Source organism: Hylobates moloch, unplaced genomic scaffold, assembly GCF_009828535.3.
Source record: "Hylobates moloch isolate HMO894 unplaced genomic scaffold, HMol_V3 SCAFFOLD_12, whole genome shotgun sequence".
NCBI lineage: Eukaryota > Metazoa > Chordata > Mammalia > Primates > Hylobatidae > Hylobates > Hylobates moloch.
The window spans coordinates 67,956,209-67,975,868 of NW_026652287.1; the positions used below are offsets into that span (position 1 = coordinate 67,956,209).

General features: G+C 39.8%; 1 long non-coding RNA gene across 1 annotated transcript in view; it reads left to right on the plus strand.

Moving 5' to 3' along the window:
• The first annotated feature begins 1,839 nt into the window (after positions 1-1,839).
• LOC116479712 (uncharacterized) overlaps positions 1,840-19,660 on the plus strand; it is a 39,836-nt gene continuing 22,015 nt past the window's right edge. Inside the window, exons 1-2 of the long non-coding RNA XR_004251045.1 lie at positions 1,840-1,992; positions 4,895-5,007. This is a non-coding gene — a long non-coding RNA (uncharacterized LOC116479712). The remainder of the gene's footprint in view (positions 1,993-4,894; positions 5,008-19,660) is intronic.

The following is a 19,660-nucleotide window of genomic DNA, read 5'->3' on the forward strand; positions in this document are numbered from 1 at the left end:
CTCTATAGCATAGGGCAAAAATCCATGAGGCTAAATCCTGGTGTTCATGGTCTATGTTAATTTGAAAACCAAAAACCCATAAAACGGCATGTGGGGAGCTTCAAAAGAACTGCTGTCTTGGGAATTCTTACCAGCTTTGAAGACTTCGGGGAGGTGTGGGTCTGTTTTTCCTTCTCTGGATTCTCTTCCCGGCCTCTAATCCAGAGCCTGTATATGTGGGTGAATTTGCACATGCACGCCTGCACACACACACCCACCAATGGTAAATGCCTCTCTGGGATCCTTTCAGGATCCTTGGAGTCAGAGCTCTATACAGGGCTACTTTAAAGTGTGATGGTTCACTGAAAAAATGTTGTCAAACAGCAAAGTACCAACCTTTTTGAATCACTAGGTCATATTTTAGAGACTGTGAGTTCTACCTCTGCAGGAACGTGACTTTTTCATGCTGTATTTTCTCAAATAACAGAGAAGAGAATTCCAACCAGTGAGATGAGAATTGCACAAATCCTGCAGCCCATCTCTGCCACAGCTCAAAGTAAGCAACTTTTACTGCTGTATTCTTAAATAGTCCCAAGGATCAAATTATGTCTCTGCTAAAACATCGTTAGGCCTAACTTCCTCACCAAGAATGTGGACTTTGGTCCGACTGCCAGGTTAAGAGGGCGTTTCTTGAAAACTTTGGTTTCTTTGTAGGCACAGTATGTGCTCATTAGATATAAAAGCTGATGGATTAACTAATTCCTTTAGCCTTTCCAAAATAGAGGTTTCATGGAACTATCTAGGCCCATAACAAATGTTTCTGTGATGAAACAAACTCAGGAAACTGTACATTTTCTTTTTCCCTTAAAGCTTCACAGAATGCATCATCTCATTAAAATCTCCAGAAACCCTACAAAGAAGAAACCTTACCTGGTATTCCCCAAACTGAGATTTGATAGATTTCTACTGATTGGTAAAAGAGACTCTTATTCTGAGAATTTCTCATGGCTCTTAAAAAGAAGTCACCTTCTCATTGTATAGACTTAGACACACAATTTGTACTTTTTTTGGATTGTTGGGTAAGTAATGACCCAGACCATTGAAGAAAATGAGGAAACTGTGCACACAGACTGATGTCTTATGTGACCAACATGCATGGAAGAAATGGAAGCTTCCCCCTATCTTTCCAGCGTTCAAAAATCCTACTGCTGAATTCACCGCCAATTCCATGAAACAATATAGAAGATCCTCCATAAAGACCCCAGGTTATAATGTTTACAATTTATTCTGTACTCCTTTTCTCTAGTAATTGATGACTGCTATTATTAATGAAGACATTACAAGGAATAAAAGGGCTTGCCTGCCACTTCTCACCACAAAACTGTGTGGCATCAAACAGAACGAAATCCTTCTGACATTGACAGCTGGAGAAAACCTTGTCACCACAGTGACAGTGTCAAGTATGGTGTGACATCTCTGTGTGTGTTTCCTTTGCACCTAATAACTTCGTTGCCAATACAGACCAAAATAATGAAAGAAAACCTGCTTTTGCCAGCCCAAAGGATTAACTGTACTGTTGAGAAAACTGCAGGAATATTTGACATGAGATCACAATTTTTAATTCTTTTCCCCCCAGGATTCTGCATGAAGTATTTTTCTATGAAGGATTTAAATAGAATTACTTTTCCTCACATTGGTCATGGAGAGAATTAAGACATTAACTGTTGATCCAATTTATACCGCCATTTGATCCCATAAGTGCTATACAGGACTCGGTTACTCATGGAAAATAGTTCCTGCCAGATCAAACACTCTCAGGGCCAAAGTCACAAGATTCTGACTTTACATGCTCTGTTCTGCCTCCTTTCATTTTGCCTCTTGGATTGTCATGAACTTCCTGAGCAAGGAGGCCATCCACCATGCAGTGTAATGTCTTGCTAAGAGAAATTAGTATTCAGTCTGCTCAGGTTCCAGCAAGGATTTTCTTCATGAAGATCTTCAAGTGGAATCGAGGTAGGAACTGTTATCCTTTTCAGTCCTTGTCCTTTTCATTCACACCTTGGAACAAAAACAAAGCCGAACTCTGTAGAGGGGAAAATTGATACCACATGGTTTCTGGTGTATCTGCCACTTTGGGCTCTGCTTTGGAAAAGGGTGTGTGTGTGTCATGCACACATGTCTATTTCATCCTCATATCTGACAAATACCTTTGGGAATTGCTTTGTGGACTATCTGGTTGTTGCTGCAGGTTACAAATTTCTAGAGGGCTGGGAGATGTCTTTAAATCTCATAGGCATTGGATCATGTGTCCTCTAGTGGCCACGAACACTAGAAGTTTTAGATAAAAGGTCTCATTTTCAGGTAAGTATGAGGAATACTTTATTTTCAGCCCTCTTTTAAGAGGCATAAAATCTTTTAGTGCTGAAAACACTTGTACTACCTATAATAAAGAATTATGTTTAACTTTAAGTCAGTGTGTTCCTAATTTGACTATGGAATTCAAAGTTCTTGTAAGAGTCCACAGACCAGACCAGGTAAGACTTAAAGTTTTGCCAACATTCAAAACCTCTGAAAAATAACCCATTACTGGGCAGCTAGGTGATCTCCCTCCTAATTTATCTGGCTCTATTTTCTTTTCTCTACCATCACCAAGAGCATCTTTCTAATCCCTCACTCGGATCTTCTCATTCCTCCATTCATTAGAATACCGGTTCATTTCTTCAATAAACATGCCAAATAGGAGTGGCTCTAACAAGACGGGAAGTTTTTTCTGATGTGACAGTCTGTATATTTGCAGTCCAGGACCTGAATGGTGCCAGCAAGAGGACAGAGGCTCCAGGTTCCTTTTGTTTTAGTGCTCTGCCACGTGTAGGGTGTTTCCCATCCAAATGTTCCAGGATGTCTTACCACTATGTCTGTATTCCAGGCAATGGGAAGGAGGGAAGGGGAAGGGGAGAGAATTTTCCTTCTTTGCAAGAGCATCATCTACAAGTTGTGTTTCTGCTCACACCCCAGTGACAGAGCTTTATTGCTTGATCACAGCTACCTGCAAATGAGGCTAGGAGATGTTTTTGTCAGTCTGGTAGCCTTTGTTTTGTCACACTACAATTTCTATGTTAGAGGAGAGAGAGAGAACATATATTAGGGAATAGCTAACCATCTCTGCTACACCTATGACCTTCCATTTGGCTCTTACAATGAGTTTGTGAAGTGAGAATTTTTATCCCAAGTTTTCCACTGAGAAAAATCAAGCTCATAAAGCTGAAATAATTTAATATTGTCACCATATTAAGAATGATTAAGGATGTGAAGTTTTATCTGCTTCCAAGCTAACAAGGGAGCCGCCACAATTGCATGGATTCTTGCAGAAGACACAGATTCCTGAGTCAGACACAGAGGACTTTATCACTCATGGCACAGCAAGCAGCATCAGCTCCAATATTCATGTTGGTTCTTCTTGTCCTCCAAATCCTATGGGGCATCAGGGGGTGGCCAAGGTAGATGCTGCACACGCAGTCGGTTTGCACCAAAGGTGAAAAACCCCGAGCTTAGGAAACTACAAGCTTTTAAAGAGGCTATAAGGAAACCTGCCCAACCTTTTCCTTAGAAGGAAATCTTTTTTTTTAGCATCCTAGTAAAGAAACAAATCTCTCTGCTTGAGAGAGACACACTACCTCTAACCTCCAAGAAGTTCACCATACAAATATTCTCGGAAGGCAGTCCCAATAAAAGTCTCTTTGTTGACAAGACTTGCAGAAACATGAGAGACCCATGGACATTTTTTCCCCAACACACAGATAGTCTTGCTATTTTCATTACAATAAAGGTACTTCAAGAAATCTCCCACGTACACTGACCATGCCTCCACCATCAGGGCAGTTCTCACTTTTTATTGTAATTGTTCACACCTCTGGATCTCCATATTGGAGTATCAATTCCTTAAAGGCAGGGGCTATGGCTTTTGCTTTTATATCTCTAGCACCTAACGCATTACTTGGAATATGGAACATGTTCAACAACTATTTTGAATGAAGTATATTAGAATAAGATTTACTTAAGGGATAGAACAAATCAGCAAGCATTACATGTTATTGAATCCACTTGAGATTCTCTGTATGGATCCTAGGGTAGGTGGCTAATTTTTATGATTCAGGCCTCAAATACCACTCCCCTGACGACTGTATTTAAAACATCATTCTAGATAAGTCTAATGATAAGCACTTGTTACTACCTGATATTATTCTGCTTGTTTATTCAGGTATCTGACTCCCCTTCTAGAATAGAAATCCATGACTTCAAGGACTTGCCTATCTAGTTCATGACTATATTTCTATACTCTAAAATAGTGTCGGGCCTAAAGTAGAAGTTTCATAAGTATTTTTGAATGAATCAGTGAATGAGTAAATTCAGCAAACATTCACTAAGTTTATACCATCTGCTAGGAACAAAATGTTTTACCGTGTCACAGTGGCCCACAAAGAATACTGTTACTTTGGACAACAGAAATAATTCCATATCTGGGTCAAATTGAGTGGCAGCATCATTTTTGTTGGGGCAATGAACTTTCATTCCTTACTACAGATATTCCACTGCTGGCTTGAGCTGGGTCCTGAACACTGTCCTTTCCTGGTCTTGCTGGCGAAGGCATCCTGTGCCAGCAGGCAGCTTCATTGCCTTCCTCTCCTCTCCGAGCCCCTGAGTAGCCATCCTGCTTATCAGGTACCCACAGTTCTGGTCAGGTAGCCTCAGGGAGCCCATCTGATTGGTGCTATGGGTCCCCACACCTCCAAGGACCCCATGCCCTTCATATGATGCTTAACCATATATCCTCATTCTCACCTGGGCAGCAGGTAGCTATCAGACCCTCTCTCACCTTCCCTTTACTCTTCTTCCACCTCTATTTGATCTCCTGTAGCAGCCTTGCCCATAATGTCTTTCCTGTGGCTCCACTGAGAAATTCGAGTAAGTATTCCAATACTGCTGTGAAACGAAGTAATCTGATTCAGGTGAGTCCATTTATCTTGCAAGGTGTATCAATACTCATTTTATTCATTATTTACCCATTTCCAAAAATGATGTGAAGTGGGAAAATGTCAATGTTGAACAACAAAAATAGTAAAATCCCTTTGGGGGGAAGATCATTATAGTTTGTTTAAATGCTGACAAATATTGATATCAATGGTGAACGTAGAAGTGGGGCATGAGGGAAATTACCAGAGGGAAATGACTAGGATATTTTTCAAGCCATCATTGATTCAAAATGAATTATGAGAGTAGAGCTTTGCATGGAAAATTGAAGGCCTAATACTAAAAATAATTATTAAGCATTTTCTTACTTTTATAGATGAAGAAATTACCTCAGAGAAGTCAAATAATTTACCCAGAGTCACAAAATAAGCAAATGATGGAATATTCAAATCCAGGTCTTCTGACTCTACCTCTATTGCATTGTCTGCCTTAGAGGTTTCCGAAGTATTGATAAGATGGAGGCTGGAAGAGCTTGAAACAGACCATATAAAGCCAGGTCTGAGCTGCAAAAGCAGAGGCCCAAGGAACAGCACAGACCCTGACTGGTGGGGTATCTGTGTATTTTAAATAACAAATACAACAAAGATTCAAGGTTCAGCATGTACCCAGATGTTTCCATTATTGATATATATATGCCAATTTAAAATATTTAAATGGAAAACAGTTTGTGTCCACTTTATTTTAGAACTATGCCAGTTACAGGAATCACCCCAGTATCAGTTATGTCTCACTCATGTCAAAGAATCAGGGTCAGAAGAAAAAAATCTCCAGCAAAGATCCTTGCAATTCAGGAACACTCTTTCCTCTGAACATGCTATGAACTAGAGTTAAAAGAAAGCATTTTTTAAAAGAAATATGATTTATTCGTTCCTCATGATAAACATATCAAAACATCACATTGTACTCCATAAATATATGCAATTATTTGGTTAACTGAAAATAAAATAAAATTTAAAAAGAAATAGAATGAACCTGAGTTAAACCCTGAGCTAAACGACTTTTTAACAAAATTCAATGGATTTAGTTTGGGTTCATGTTTGCCTATATAATGAATAAAGTGTTATTTATGACAACATCCAGAAGAACAGATCTCAGGGGTTGGCTTTATTGCAGTATGTTAGTTTAAATTAATTTGCCACTATTTCCTACAGTTATTCTTTAGTCTTCCCCTGAGGATTTTCACACACACACACACACACACACACACACACACACCCCTCCTTCCAGAAATGTAAGAAATATCTTTACCCTCATCCTATCCTATCTTTAAGATGCCAACTTCTAGCTTTGCAAGTAGGAAGGATTAAAACATGAGAAAGAAAAATAGGCCTAACTTGTCATGAAAGTAAAATATATGGTCAAAGCCCATACCAAATGATAATGCCTGTATTTTTCCAGATTTGAAGTTCCTCTTTTTTGCTCTTAAGTGGGTTGAGAGACTGTGATAGGTAGTTGGGGGAAAAAGCATTTGGGGCCCTGAGTTTTTCATTATGGTGTTTTTGCTACTAGAAAACACATGCCTCAATGGTGAATATTTTCAAAAAGGTACCATTTTAATTTAACTAGACCCTTGAAAATAATAGAGGCTCATCAATAAGTGGCATAAAGAGAGGAACAACAAACATTGGGGCCTACTTGAGAATGAAGGATGGGAGAGGGAGAGGATCAGAAAGAATAACTATTGGGTACCAGGCTTAGTACCCTGGGTGAAAAAATAATCTGTATAACAAGCCCCCACGACACAGGTTTACCCATATAACAAACCTGCACATTTACCCTTGAACCTAAAATAAAAGTTAAAAACAAACAAACAAAAAACCTACAGGCTCATCTGCTTCCATTCCAAGTGAAATGTCGAAATTTGTATTCTTTTCTCCCGCTTAATGGAAGTCTGGCATAAAAAATCCAGAGTCCACTCTAGCATTGTTGCCATGTGTTCTAATAATGCATTTTTCACGCCAGCAAAATCATAGAAAGTGGGGTGAAATACTGTTTTAAGTGAGAGCCATCCTTCACCTTGTATGAAATGACCATGCTAGATTCTGTTTTACAGCCAAAAAACATGATTATTACACTGTGTGTATGGGGTTAACCTTGATTATTCTTATTCACCACACCAAGAAATTACTCCAAACCTAAACTGATCCAATTAATAAGACTGCAATTAAAACCAAGAAAAAAAATTATAAACTTATTTTCTAGTTCTCAGAAAATATCTGAGAAGGAAAATTGACTCCAGAGACACAAATGGCCTAATGGAATAATTAAAATTATAATTAAATAAAACCAAGTCATCCCAGGCCTACTTAGCTGTACAACTCCCTCCAGGATTATTGTGTCATTAGGGGAGGGAGAATGAAGAAATCACTTTTCAGGATTTCTCAGTGTAAGAGAGTTCTCCAGACTTTCAAAGCCTGAGAAGAGACCAAGAAGAAATAATTATCAGGACAGATGAAGCTGACATTACACCCCTGCCCAGTCATTTCTACTTTACCATTGATAGCTGTGTGGCCAAGGAAATTGACCTTGCACGCTTTATCTTTAATTTCCTCATCTCTAAAATTTCTGGGACAATAGCAACATGAATCACAGAGTTGCTATGAAGATTAAGTATAACCATGTATAATAAGTGGTATGGGCATATTCGGTATTGGATATCACTATTAATATGAGGAAGACATCAAATGGTATAAAGAGTATTCCAGAACACCTGAAGATGGTGACAATAGTGAACGCACTGAGCCAGGTGTCAATGGTAGGAGAGTTTCTGGAGAGAGTTGGAATTGCAAATTGGAAAAGCCTCCCTGTAAACTGAATGTGGGACTCTGGGAATGGAGGGAGGAGGTGAAGCCTCAAGCAGCTTTCTCTGTCTCCCATTAAGTGCAGACCCCAGGAAGCCAGTCACTGATAAGGAGTGGGGCAATGAAAATGGAGAGAAGCCTGGTGAGGAAAAGGGTTCCCTTTCCATAGGCCACATAATCTATTCTCCTAGTTTAGCAAGTGTCCCAAGGTTGGCCAGGCACAGTGGCTCATGCCTGTAATCCCAGTACTTAGGGAGGGTGAGGTGGGCAGATCACCTGAGGTCAGGAGTTCAAGACCAGCCTGGCCAACAAGGTGAAACCCCGTCTCTACTAAAAATACAAACATTAGCCGGGTGTGGTGGCACGCACCTGTAATCCCAGCTACTTGGGAGGCTGAAGCAGGAGAATTGCTTGAACCTGAGAGGCGAAGGTTGCAGTGAGCCAAGACCACACCATTGCACTCTAGCCAGGGCAACAAGAGTGAGACTACACCTCACACACAAAACAAACAAACAAACAACAACAACAACAACAACAACAAAAAGAGTGACCCAAGATCTCTAGCTTTCTATTTCTTTAAATTATTGTTTAAACATCATTAGTGAAAAACTATCTATTGGGTACAACATACACTACTTGGGTAAAAGGTGCAATAAAATCCTATACTTCACCACTGTATAATTCATTCATGTAACCAAAACCTCTTGTACCCCTAAAGCTATTGAAATATAATTTTTTAAATAAAAAAATAAAACAAATAAAAATCATTAGCTACCACACTGATTAGGATAGCTAACCACAATGATAGAAAATAACAAGTGCTGACAGGAATGTGGAGAAACTTGACCCCTCCCTACACTGCTGGTGGTAATGTAAAATTGGGCAGCCTCTTTGTAGCACAGGTTGGCAATTCTTCAAAGGTTAAACATGGAGTTACCATATAACTCAACAATTCTACTCCTACGCATAAACCCAAGGTCATTGAAAACAGATTTCCACACAAAACCTTGTACAAGCATGTCCATAGAAGCATTACACATAACAGCCCCAAAGTAAAAACAACTCAAATGTCTATCACTGATGAGTAGATAAACAAAACTTAGTATATCCATACAATGGAATAGTATTTAGCCATAAAAGGGAATGAAGTACTCACCTTAAAAACATTATGCTAAGTGAAAAAAGCTAGTCATAAAAGGCCACATATTGTATGATTCAATTTTACATGTCCAGAAAAGGCAAATCCAGAGAGATAGAAAGTAGATTAATGGTTACCACGGGCTGGTGAAGAAAGGGGATGGGGACTGGTTGCTAATGTGTATGTGATTTCTTTTGGAGGTGATTAAAATGTTCTGAAATTAGTGAGTATGGTCGTACAAGTGTGAATATATATATATATAATATATATGTATATATATATAAAATATATGTATGTGTATATATATATATTATATATATACATATATAAAATTCTTTTTTGAGATGGAGTCTCGCTCTGTTGCCCAGGCTGGAGTGCAGTGGTGCAGTCTCAGCTCACCGCAAGCTCTGCCTCCTGGATTCACGCCATTCTCCTGCCTCAGCCTCCCGAGTAGCTGGGACTACAGGCGCCCGCCACTGCGCCCGGCTAATTTTTTGTATTTTTAGTAGAGACGGGGTTTCACCGTGTTAGCCAGGATGGTCTCGATCTCCTGACCTCGTGATCCACCCGTCTCGGCCTCCCAAAGTGCTGGGATTACAGGTGTGAGCCACCGTGCCTGGCCAACTGTGAATATATTAAAAATCACGGTATGTGCTTTAAAAAGGTGAATTGTGAATTAGATCTCAAAAAAGTATGAGAAAAAAATCAGTACCCCATTTAACAAATTATATTAAACTAAATAGAAGGCACACAAAAGCCAAGGTTTTACAAATGCTTTAGTGAGTCTACACAAGTCATTCATTCCTGTTTCTTAATTTTCCTCAACTGGAGGAAGAAAAGAACCACACTTGCCACCTACATTTGTGATAAGACCTGAGTATATTTTTTAAACATCTGTGTTTTTCAGCCAAAGGTTATATACAAATACTAGGTGTTGTTATTATGAAACTGGCAACACTGAACACTGGGTAACTTTAAATAGAGTCACCATGTGGCAGTTGAGTCTTAGACATACGCACTGCTGTTCATTTCTCACAGCAACCGAGTGGCCCATTTGATGTACCGTGGCTCTGAGTGGGTCATCCATGGGGGCAAAGCTTAGGAGACACACAGTTTTGAGATTCAAGCCCTAGGTGATTCCTCTAGTTATCATGGTGTCCTGAATATTAAGTTCTGTTTTCAAAACAGATAGTCCACAAAATTGTCAACTCTGATGATCCTTTTAGAAAATAACTCAGGGCATTCTTCATTGCACCTGGAAGAAGGATGGTCCTTAAGAGGGGCTGTTCACATCACTTTTCATGTAATCAAAAGATCTTGATTCTCTTCCTTCAGATTTCTTTTAAGGAAGTAGAAAGAATAAGATTCTGGAATGTGGAAAGGATAACTACCCGCCTTTTCTTGATGGCAAATGTTGTTAGTTTAACCTTCTATGGAAAGGAAGGGCAATGTAGGAAGTGCAGTGAATCCTCAGTTCCAAACAGCCATTGCAAATGGTGACTGCCTACCCTTAACCCACTGTAAACAAGTGCATTTCTAACACAATCTCCCTGCACCTCACTTGTGATTTACACAAACAAATTTAAGATCCACACAGTGTAGAAGCCAAAGCAGGGAGACAAAGCCACTGTCTACTCTCCTCACATTCTTTGTCCCAACCCCATCCCTTGGTGCTGGGCAGGTGCACAGGAGAGAGGGTGTGTGCACCTTTATACAGTGGAGAAGCACACGTCTGCTTCCTGCACCCCCTGGTGTCTCTCAGAGCCAGCAGCCAGAGGAGACGTAAAGCCGAATTGCATGTTGCACTGAAAGGGCCAGGATCTAGTGACCTATCTCTGCACTCTAGTCTTTCACTCCCTTCAACACAGCTATAGAAGTGGAAATGAAAGAGAGGCAAAGACTGATATGGAAATCTAAACATAAGCAATGAATGATTTGTATCTTTAGGGAAACTTTTTCTCTTCCCACATTTTCCTCTTATCTCATAGAAGAAGGAATCTCCATCATGACTCAGAAACACCATAAAGGAAAGATCCACCATCTCAATTCCTCTTTACTTGCTCTTCTTTATGGAAATGGGAATGATAATCTGATTGGTTAATTTGCCTCAAATCAGGAGACTGGATTCTGCTGCTATCTAGGGTACCTGGAAGCAAATGGGGGCTAGGTATGACAAACGCTGGATGCCTGTGTTCAGTGATGGTGGACATCACTGGTGGAAGCCTTCCAACCTTCATGCAACAAGCAGACCAAGCACCGGGTTTAACAGTTGAAGATGAGAAGCTACAAGGCAAGCAAAAACCAGCAGCCAAGGGTGAGAGTAGAGAGAAGGGGGAAAAGAGGCAGCGTGGAGCTATTCTAGATTACATGACTTGTATATAGTTTATAACAGACTAGCTTCAGCTGGATTGAACAAAAAAAAAGCTGTCTTAAAAACAGTCTTTCCTTCTCCCAAAATAAATTTGGAGATAGATGAGCCAGGATGTGTAATGTTCTCCACAATCATCAGGGAATGAAAATTTGTTTTCCACTCTACCTACTTGGCCTGTAGCTTTTGTTTTCAAGGTCACTTCAAGGTTGAAAGATGGCCACTAGAGCTCTAGACACGGCACCGTGTCCCAGGGCAATAGGAAAATAGAAGGAGCCAGAGGAAGGACACACCTCCCAGCTGAATTGAAGTTACACTGGGAACCCCACCCAACTTCTGCTTGCATCTCATTGGCCACTTCCAGCTGCAAGGTAGATTGGGATATGGAGTCTTATCTAGACACAGTGGTGGCCTGAATAACATCATATGGGCTCACAGTGCATTAGTAAGGAAGAAGTGGATGCCTGATAAGTTCCAGGGAGCAATCAGATTAACCACATCTGCTCCTATGGGGAGTAGAAAGCAGAAGATAGAGCGGTTAAGACTCACTCCATAGTACATTCATGAGAGATCAAAAGAATTGGCAAAATTTTCTTTCTCTGTAATCTAAAGGTGAGTAGAAAATTAATGGAGTTCTCTGAATAAATTAAGACCATTACCTCATTACAAATATGCACACACACTTGCAAAAGTAGACCCACTTTTCACGGACAAATGCCAAGAAAAGAAGAAGGTTAGAGAGGAAAAGGCTTCCTTCTACAGTTATATCTTCCCATAAAACATCGTGGGGTGTGTGTGTGTGTGTGTGTGTGTGTGTGTGTATGTGAAAGAGAGAGGGAGAGAGAGTAATGGAGTGGTGGTACTATTTTATTCAGAGAATGTTCTTAATTTTCTATGTACTTTTACATGTATCAATACAATCTAACCCTACTGAGCTCCCATTATAAAAATTAATCACCAAGGTTAGGGCACAGTTTGTTCCTGTGCAAGGACATTCCCAAAGAACAGATGTAGGGAGGGCAGCATTTCTTCTGGGTCCTATCACTAAGTTAATGGTCAGAATTCATGCTGTGGAGTGAACAGCCCATCACAGTCTGAGGCATTACCATGGAGGATGAGCTTTAGGGAACAATGGGATAAAGACAGACCAGACAGGACAGGCCGTCCGGAACACTGCCCAGAAAAATTCCCACCACCTCTGCCAGCTCCTGAACTGCCCGTGTAGGGGGATTTCTGCTGTTACACAATCAGCTGGTTTATCTTGTCTGCATGGCATGTTGAGAGAAGGCTGTTTAGGGGCCAGCGAAGTCAGTTTCTCTGGCTGCTGAAATAGCTTTTATAAAAATAGAGTTACAAAACTAATGTTAAAGCTTGGGCTGTATACTGTCTTTTTAAGAAAAATAATGGATATTATAAACAAGGAACAGTAAAGGTTTCTGGGAGAAAATATAGTAGAAAAGTTGTCCTGGCACCCTTTGGAGAAGGTAATGGGACTCTCTCATGACCTTTGTTTCAGAATTGCTTTGTAATTCTGGTGAGATAGACGCTAAATTGTCGTTTCTGGACTGTATAGACACACTAAATTGTCATTACTGGAAGTATATACACACACACATGCAAAAACGGACCCATTTTAAAATGAGCAAATACAAGGGCCAAAATGTTTGATTACAGGTTCATGATGGATTTTTATTTTTTTAATTACACAAATGCTTATATTTTTCTAACAATAATTTCATTCAAAGAAAAGTCAGTTGATAAATTTTAAGGTTGTATTTATTACTCCCATTGGTTTTTGAAAAGTGTTCGTTCAACCTAGGTGTTTTTAGAGTATCAGCTTTTGAACTCAGGGTTCTCAATCTTGAAAGCATAATGGTAAAAGTCCTGCTTTCATTTATTTAAGTGTTCTCAGAGACTACAATTGCCAATATAAATTTGAAAAAACAAAATTTACAGTACCATCGCTTTTTGTTAATACTATATGCAAATCCACTTGTAAAACTATCTTACAAATATTATCTTAACAATGTTTTACAACTAGTAGTTATATTTTGAGGTGCCCAGCAAAGGAAAACGAAATCCATCCACTTTGTGCCAGTCAGTAACAACCACAACAGACCAGCTGATGTTGTTAACAATGCCCCTATTAGCTAAGGATCAGAAATGTTGTGACATTAGTTTCTGGGATCATTTCAGGATTGAATTAGACTGACTCATCTCAGGTCCTGGTGCTCTCTTAATTCTTTGGTCAGCAGGAATTAGTCCTACCAAGCTTTATCTTGGTCATACCCAACATTGTCCTCAAGCATAAGTTAAGTAGCCCTACTATAGGATCACATTTGTCAGAAGTTTTCTCCTCTGTGCTTGGCTAAATTCCCACCATCCACTTGCAAAAGGAGTGGTTTATGCAATTTGATTACTTTTAAGAGCTGTCTCACCTCCAAATGCCTGCTCAAGGGAACTCAGTGACACCAACTAAGAGGCATGTGAGTGCTAAGGTTTAGAGTTGCCCGTGTTTGCTTTCTGATACAGGAATGCCGGAAGAAGCTTAGTGCTGGATGAAGGTGAAAGAGATTATCAGTACCAGAAAGCCAGCTCTTTCCTTCTTCCCCGGAAATTGAGTTGTCAGCAGCCAGTTCAAAGCAGACATGTGAGAAAATCACCATGTCTTTTTATTTTAATGGAAATAATTTAAATAGTAGTCTTGCAGGAAACATGTTTTAAAAATTGATCTTTCTGGGGTTGAGGGAAGCTGGCTATACCAAACGGGCCATGAGCAGGGGGCCAGCCGACTTATTACTTATTAGAGTGCTTAATAACTTTTCCTTATCTCCCCTCAAGGGGAATATTCATTAGTAGATCAGAAGATAGTGTTATTAACTTATAGCATATCCATAATCTATAGCATATATAGAGGCCAAATTTTACCTCTGATTTATCCAATTGCTTAATGGTTTTAAACCAGATTCACATGGAACCCTTTTTAAAAGCACATTGCCTCTCCATCCCAGGAGGTTGAGATTCTTTAAGTTTGGTGAGGAATCTGTATTTTAACAACTGTATTGATAATTTCAAAGTATGCCAAAGTTTGAAACCCGCTTAGGTTAGGGACGGGTCAATCAATATGAGAGAAAATAGTCATCTTGATTTACTCTAATAGCTTTATCATTTAGATTAAAAGATACACCCGGCCGGGCGCGGTGGCTCACGCTTGTAATCCCAGCACTTTGGGAGGTCGAGGCGGGCGGATCACAAGGTCAGGAGATCGAGACCACGGTGAAACCCCGTCTCTACTAAAAATACAAAAAAATATTAGCCGGGCGTGGTGGCGGGCGCCTGTAGTCCCAGCTACTCGGAGAGGCTGAGGCAGGAGAATGGCGTGAACCCGAGAGGAGAACCTTCCACTGCGCCCAAACCGCGCCATGCCATACAGGCCCGCAAAAAAAGAAAAAACCCTCCTAAAAAAAAAAAAAAAGATACACCCAATCCATTAATAAAAATGTTAAAATCTAGGTTTTTTAAACTCTAGGTAAACATTGCCTGAATCCTTTAGTGCTTCAATTTAGCTAAACCATAAAGTAAGTAGAAACTATAAAGCTTCCTGACTGCAAAGATGGTAAAATGCTAGTTCAAATGTCATGCCTCTCTGGGAAACCTCCTTGTCAATCTCATCGTCTTTTGCAGAACTCAAGTCTTCTTTTGGGTTCCTGGCTAGTAGCAAATTGTATTTAGATGTTTTATCCGTGGCCACACCGATTGTGAACTTCTTGGGGGATAGACATGTTTCTGTCTCCTCCCTCCTTCAACAAAGCATCAAGCGCACAGTAAACCCGAATAATGTGTGCTGATTTTCACTCTGTTATAGGTTTCCTAAAGTGATTTACCACTTATTTTAGAAAATTATGGACACATAGAAGATTTAGATGGAATTACTGTAACATTTTAAACCTTTGTTTGAATTTGGAAGTACATTAAACTCTGTAAGAAAAGATGTTTCCTAATCTCAAGTTATTTCTCTCAGGAAAGAAAAACACAGTAATTTGCCTAAAAGCTTACCCTTAATTTAGGTGTTGATTTAGCATCTCCTCTAAATACAATCCCCCTTCTCTGCTGTGTAACTGTTTTTAAAAGGATTGGCAATGGATGAATAAACAACTCCTTTAACAAACATTTGAAGACCCCATCCAAACACATACACACACACGCAACATGAAATCTCTTTCCACATCAATTTAGTGAGCCCTTAATTTTGCTTTCTAAGCACACAATATTATAAACCACAAAACACATACAACCAGTTTAACTCCTGCTGAAATGACATGAGAAGATTCTACTGAAATGCTTAGGGAAACTGGTAATTGTGTGCTGAATTTACTACAGGCTACACCACTAGAAGAGCTATAAGTAGCAACAGCAGCAAATGTTGAGCAGTCACTTTCCTCAACTTGTCCCTGTCCTTAGGGAGCTCACAGTATGTGGCGAAGACAGATACATGAACCATTAATTACCAAGTAAGGCGAAAAAAAAATGGCACATGGAAGAATATGCAGCTGTGTTCTGGGACCGAGGCAAAAAGAACTGCCTGGGGTCACGTTTGACAGACTAGAAAACATTTGATCTGCCTTGAAGGATGCATAGGAGTAGGAGTTCACTCAAAGATATTCCACTAAGAATAGGTACTATGTTTATCCAGCTTGCTTTTCAGGTAGTTCAGGTTAAAACAGGCTCTAAAAAAAGTTTAACAATAAAATATATGAACTGAGGAAGGATTAGATGCAAACAGCACAGCCAGTACATTTAGACCACATAAAATCCAGTTATGCTCATGAAAATCCAGGCAGCAGGATGTCCAATTTAATAGGAGAGGAAGAAAAGGAAGGGCACATAAAATAGAAAGGATTTATTCATTTTCCTCAATAAAGGCTAAGCACCTTCGTAGGTTCTTCTTAATTCATGAACTTTCCAATTCATATTCCAGGTACTAATCCTGCTGTTCTAAAATAGCTGTTGCAAATAACAGGATTTTATGTAGGTCACGTGACCTTAATTTTTATTTCTGCCTCACTCAGCTCAATGTCTACTCAAATTTGTTGGTCATAAACCAGGTATTTAGTTAGATTACTTAGCGACACCTAGTGACAGAGATCGGAACCAAGTGCTATTTTAATACAGTGGAGTGCGTGCCTCTGTTATTGTCATGCTTTAGCCCAAGACAGCCCTCATTATTCCAAGTTCTCTTTTCAACCCATTTCATCCCAATGATACTAAAGCAAACCTATGCCCAGTTTGGACTGAAAAACAACTAATTAGAGAGAGGAAGTGAGAAAGAGAAGAACAAGGGAGAGAGGGAAGGAGGTGATTGAGGGAGTGGGTTGGAATCACAGAAGAGACAAGATCAGCAATGAGGGCTTCTATTTTTATGTATTTATTTGGCTGTGTTCATATCAAGAAATGGAAAGAAAGTTAAGACCACCTTGAAGCAGAGAAGGAATGAGAACCAGGGGCAGTCTAAAGAAAGGCTCAATTCATATTTTGTTTCTCTCTCTTCCACTCGGATTTGAAAGGGCAGAATAAACATGTTTTGATGATTTTGAAATCCAAGATAGATCCAATTTAAATGTTTTTAAACAAAAGATAGTTCTTATTGTCATAAATTATAAAATGCCTTTCTCACTTTGCAGTTCCTTTTCTTGCATCCCTGTCTATGTATCTTTTCATATCAATTTGTTTTTCCCACTAAATGGATCTATTCGGATGGAGTCATTACTGAGTTGCCATTGCTCTAAAAATAAGCTGATGATTTGCTATCTGCAGTACCTGCTGTCAAAAAAAAAAAAATCAGCCAAAGTAACAAAGCAAAATAAACATAGTAATTAACACGTTAAATTAAAAATCAAAATATAACAAAAATACTAGAAGACAATGTGAGTCACGTGACAGTTTTAAATGAGTTGAAGGTCTGATTCTAGGCAAATTCCATCCAAGGGTTCAGAGGGAATCACACAAGAAAGTACTGTTATACATTTTTGAGCAAATACAGAGAACACAAACAATACTAAAGGACTGAATTCTAAAACAGATTTTTAAGAATGCAGACAAGTGAGCCCTCAACTGTAAGCATGACACTGGCACAGCCAATTAAGCAGCGGTCTTTCCCTGCTGTGGTCCAGCCCCTTTGCCAATGATGGGGTTCACACCCTACAAGTTGAGACCCTTTCAGGCTCTGGGTCCACTGAAACTAACTGAAACATAAGGAGTGACTTGCTCCTTGGAGGTGGAATCCACAGATGATGTTATACAGAATAGCCCTGATTCTGAGGCCAGAGGTCCCAGTGGGCTCCACTGTTCCAGGGTGCAGACATGGCACTGGACCATCAGTCTATTTTTCTCCCCCACCCAGTTAGCCATTATGTTTTATTGCATTTGTACAGACATTTATATAGATTTCTACCATCCCATTGCATTGTAATAATGTATTGTCATGTCTGTTTTTCTTCTGTTAAACTATGACTTTCATGGGTGGAGTCATGCTGTGTAGTCTTTGACTACTAGCCCAGCCTATTTAATTGTTAATTAAATGTTAACTGAGCATCTAGTATGCACTGTGCACTGAAGTGGGTTTTGGGGATACAATGAAGAAGATATATGTCCTGGCCTCAAACTACTTAAAATCTGGTGGAAAATACAAGGAAGACTTTACTTCATTTTGGTATGTTTTAGTAAGTGCTAAGACGGGGGTAAGCACAGAGTTCTGGGAGCACAGAGTAATGCCACTGGATTTACAGTTTGTGAAAGAGTGTGGGAAGGCTTCCTGGAGAAGGAGGGGCTGAGGAAGGAGCATGGGAAGGGCATTCTGGGTAGCACAAAGCCTCAAAGACATAAACTAGCACAACATATGCTCTCACATGAGATCTAGTTGTCTGCCTGTCACTGGTCCCTTCCCCTACAAACCCATTCTCCACATTGTCCCCAGAGTGGTCTTATCAACATGCAGATATGCAATATAAAGATCTTTCCATGATCAAGTTTCTTTGATGCCTCCACATTACCTGCAGAAAAAAATCCAGCTTTTATTTTTATTTTTTATTTTTATTTTTGAGATAGAGTCTCACTCTGTCACCAGGCTGGAGTGCAATGGCACGATCTGGGCTCACTGCAACTTCTGCCTCCTGGGTTCAAGCAATTCTCCTGCCTCAGCCTCCTGAGTAGCTGGGACTACGGGCATGTGCCACCACATCCGGCTCATTTTTGTATTTTTAGTAGAGACGGGGTTTCACCATGTTGGCCAGGATGGTCTCAAACTCCAGACCTCATGATCCACCTGCCTCGGCCTCCCAAAGTGCTGGGATTACAGGCATGAGCCACCGCACCCAGCCAAAAATCCAGCTTCTTAACATAACCTATAAATCCCATTTCACCTCACTGAGCCCAGGTGCGTACTGTGGTGCAGTGCAGTACATTGTACAAAATATTTTTGGATGAACAAATAAAAGTTGAATAAATGGCTCATGAATTGTAGACAGGATGAAAATAGCAAGAATACAAGAAGATTATTCCATTTCTACAGGCCATAATCCTCCCATACACCATCCTCACAGGGCTTTATCAGGTGGCCAAAACACATTAGGGTAACAAAGCGTCAAAACATTATTAATGATAAAAGTACACTTTAGGTTCTTTCTTTCTTTGCAACTCACTTTAGTTTGGAAATGACTTTGAGTATCTGAAATGTTATTTGTACTTTATACTTTTGTTTAAGCTTCCATTTCTTCAGTACTTACTGTACACCATAATATCCTAGGCATTTTTCATGCATTTATCTTAGTAAAAATCCATAAACTAGAAACGAAGGAGGTGCTATGGAAACCTCATTTTTCCAGAGAAAGAGATGAACATTTAGAGGTTAAGGGACTGACAGAATATCACAGTCGATAATTGGTAGAGCAGAAATTTGAACCCAGGACTGTCTAACTGTAGCATCCATGTTCTTAAATATTCAATGTGCTGAACGGATCAACTTGATCTAAGCCCCACATGGATCAGGAGAAAAAGGACACTAAGGCTATATAGTTATGACATAAGGACTTGCCCCCAAAGGAGCAGCAATCAGAATTCTAATCTCTACTGTTGCAAGCCCAGGCTCCAGGCAAATCCAGCAGCTGGGATGCAGAATTGGAGGCAATTCAAATATAAGCAGTCTTCAAGGTCATACTATTACTTGGGTCACGGTTTCAAAGGACATAGCTATGTGAAGTTGTGTCTCCACAGTGAACTGGGACTATGAAACCCAAGGTTTGAGACACAGAGGAAGGGGCAAGGAATAGACAGGGAACCAGCACCACCTTC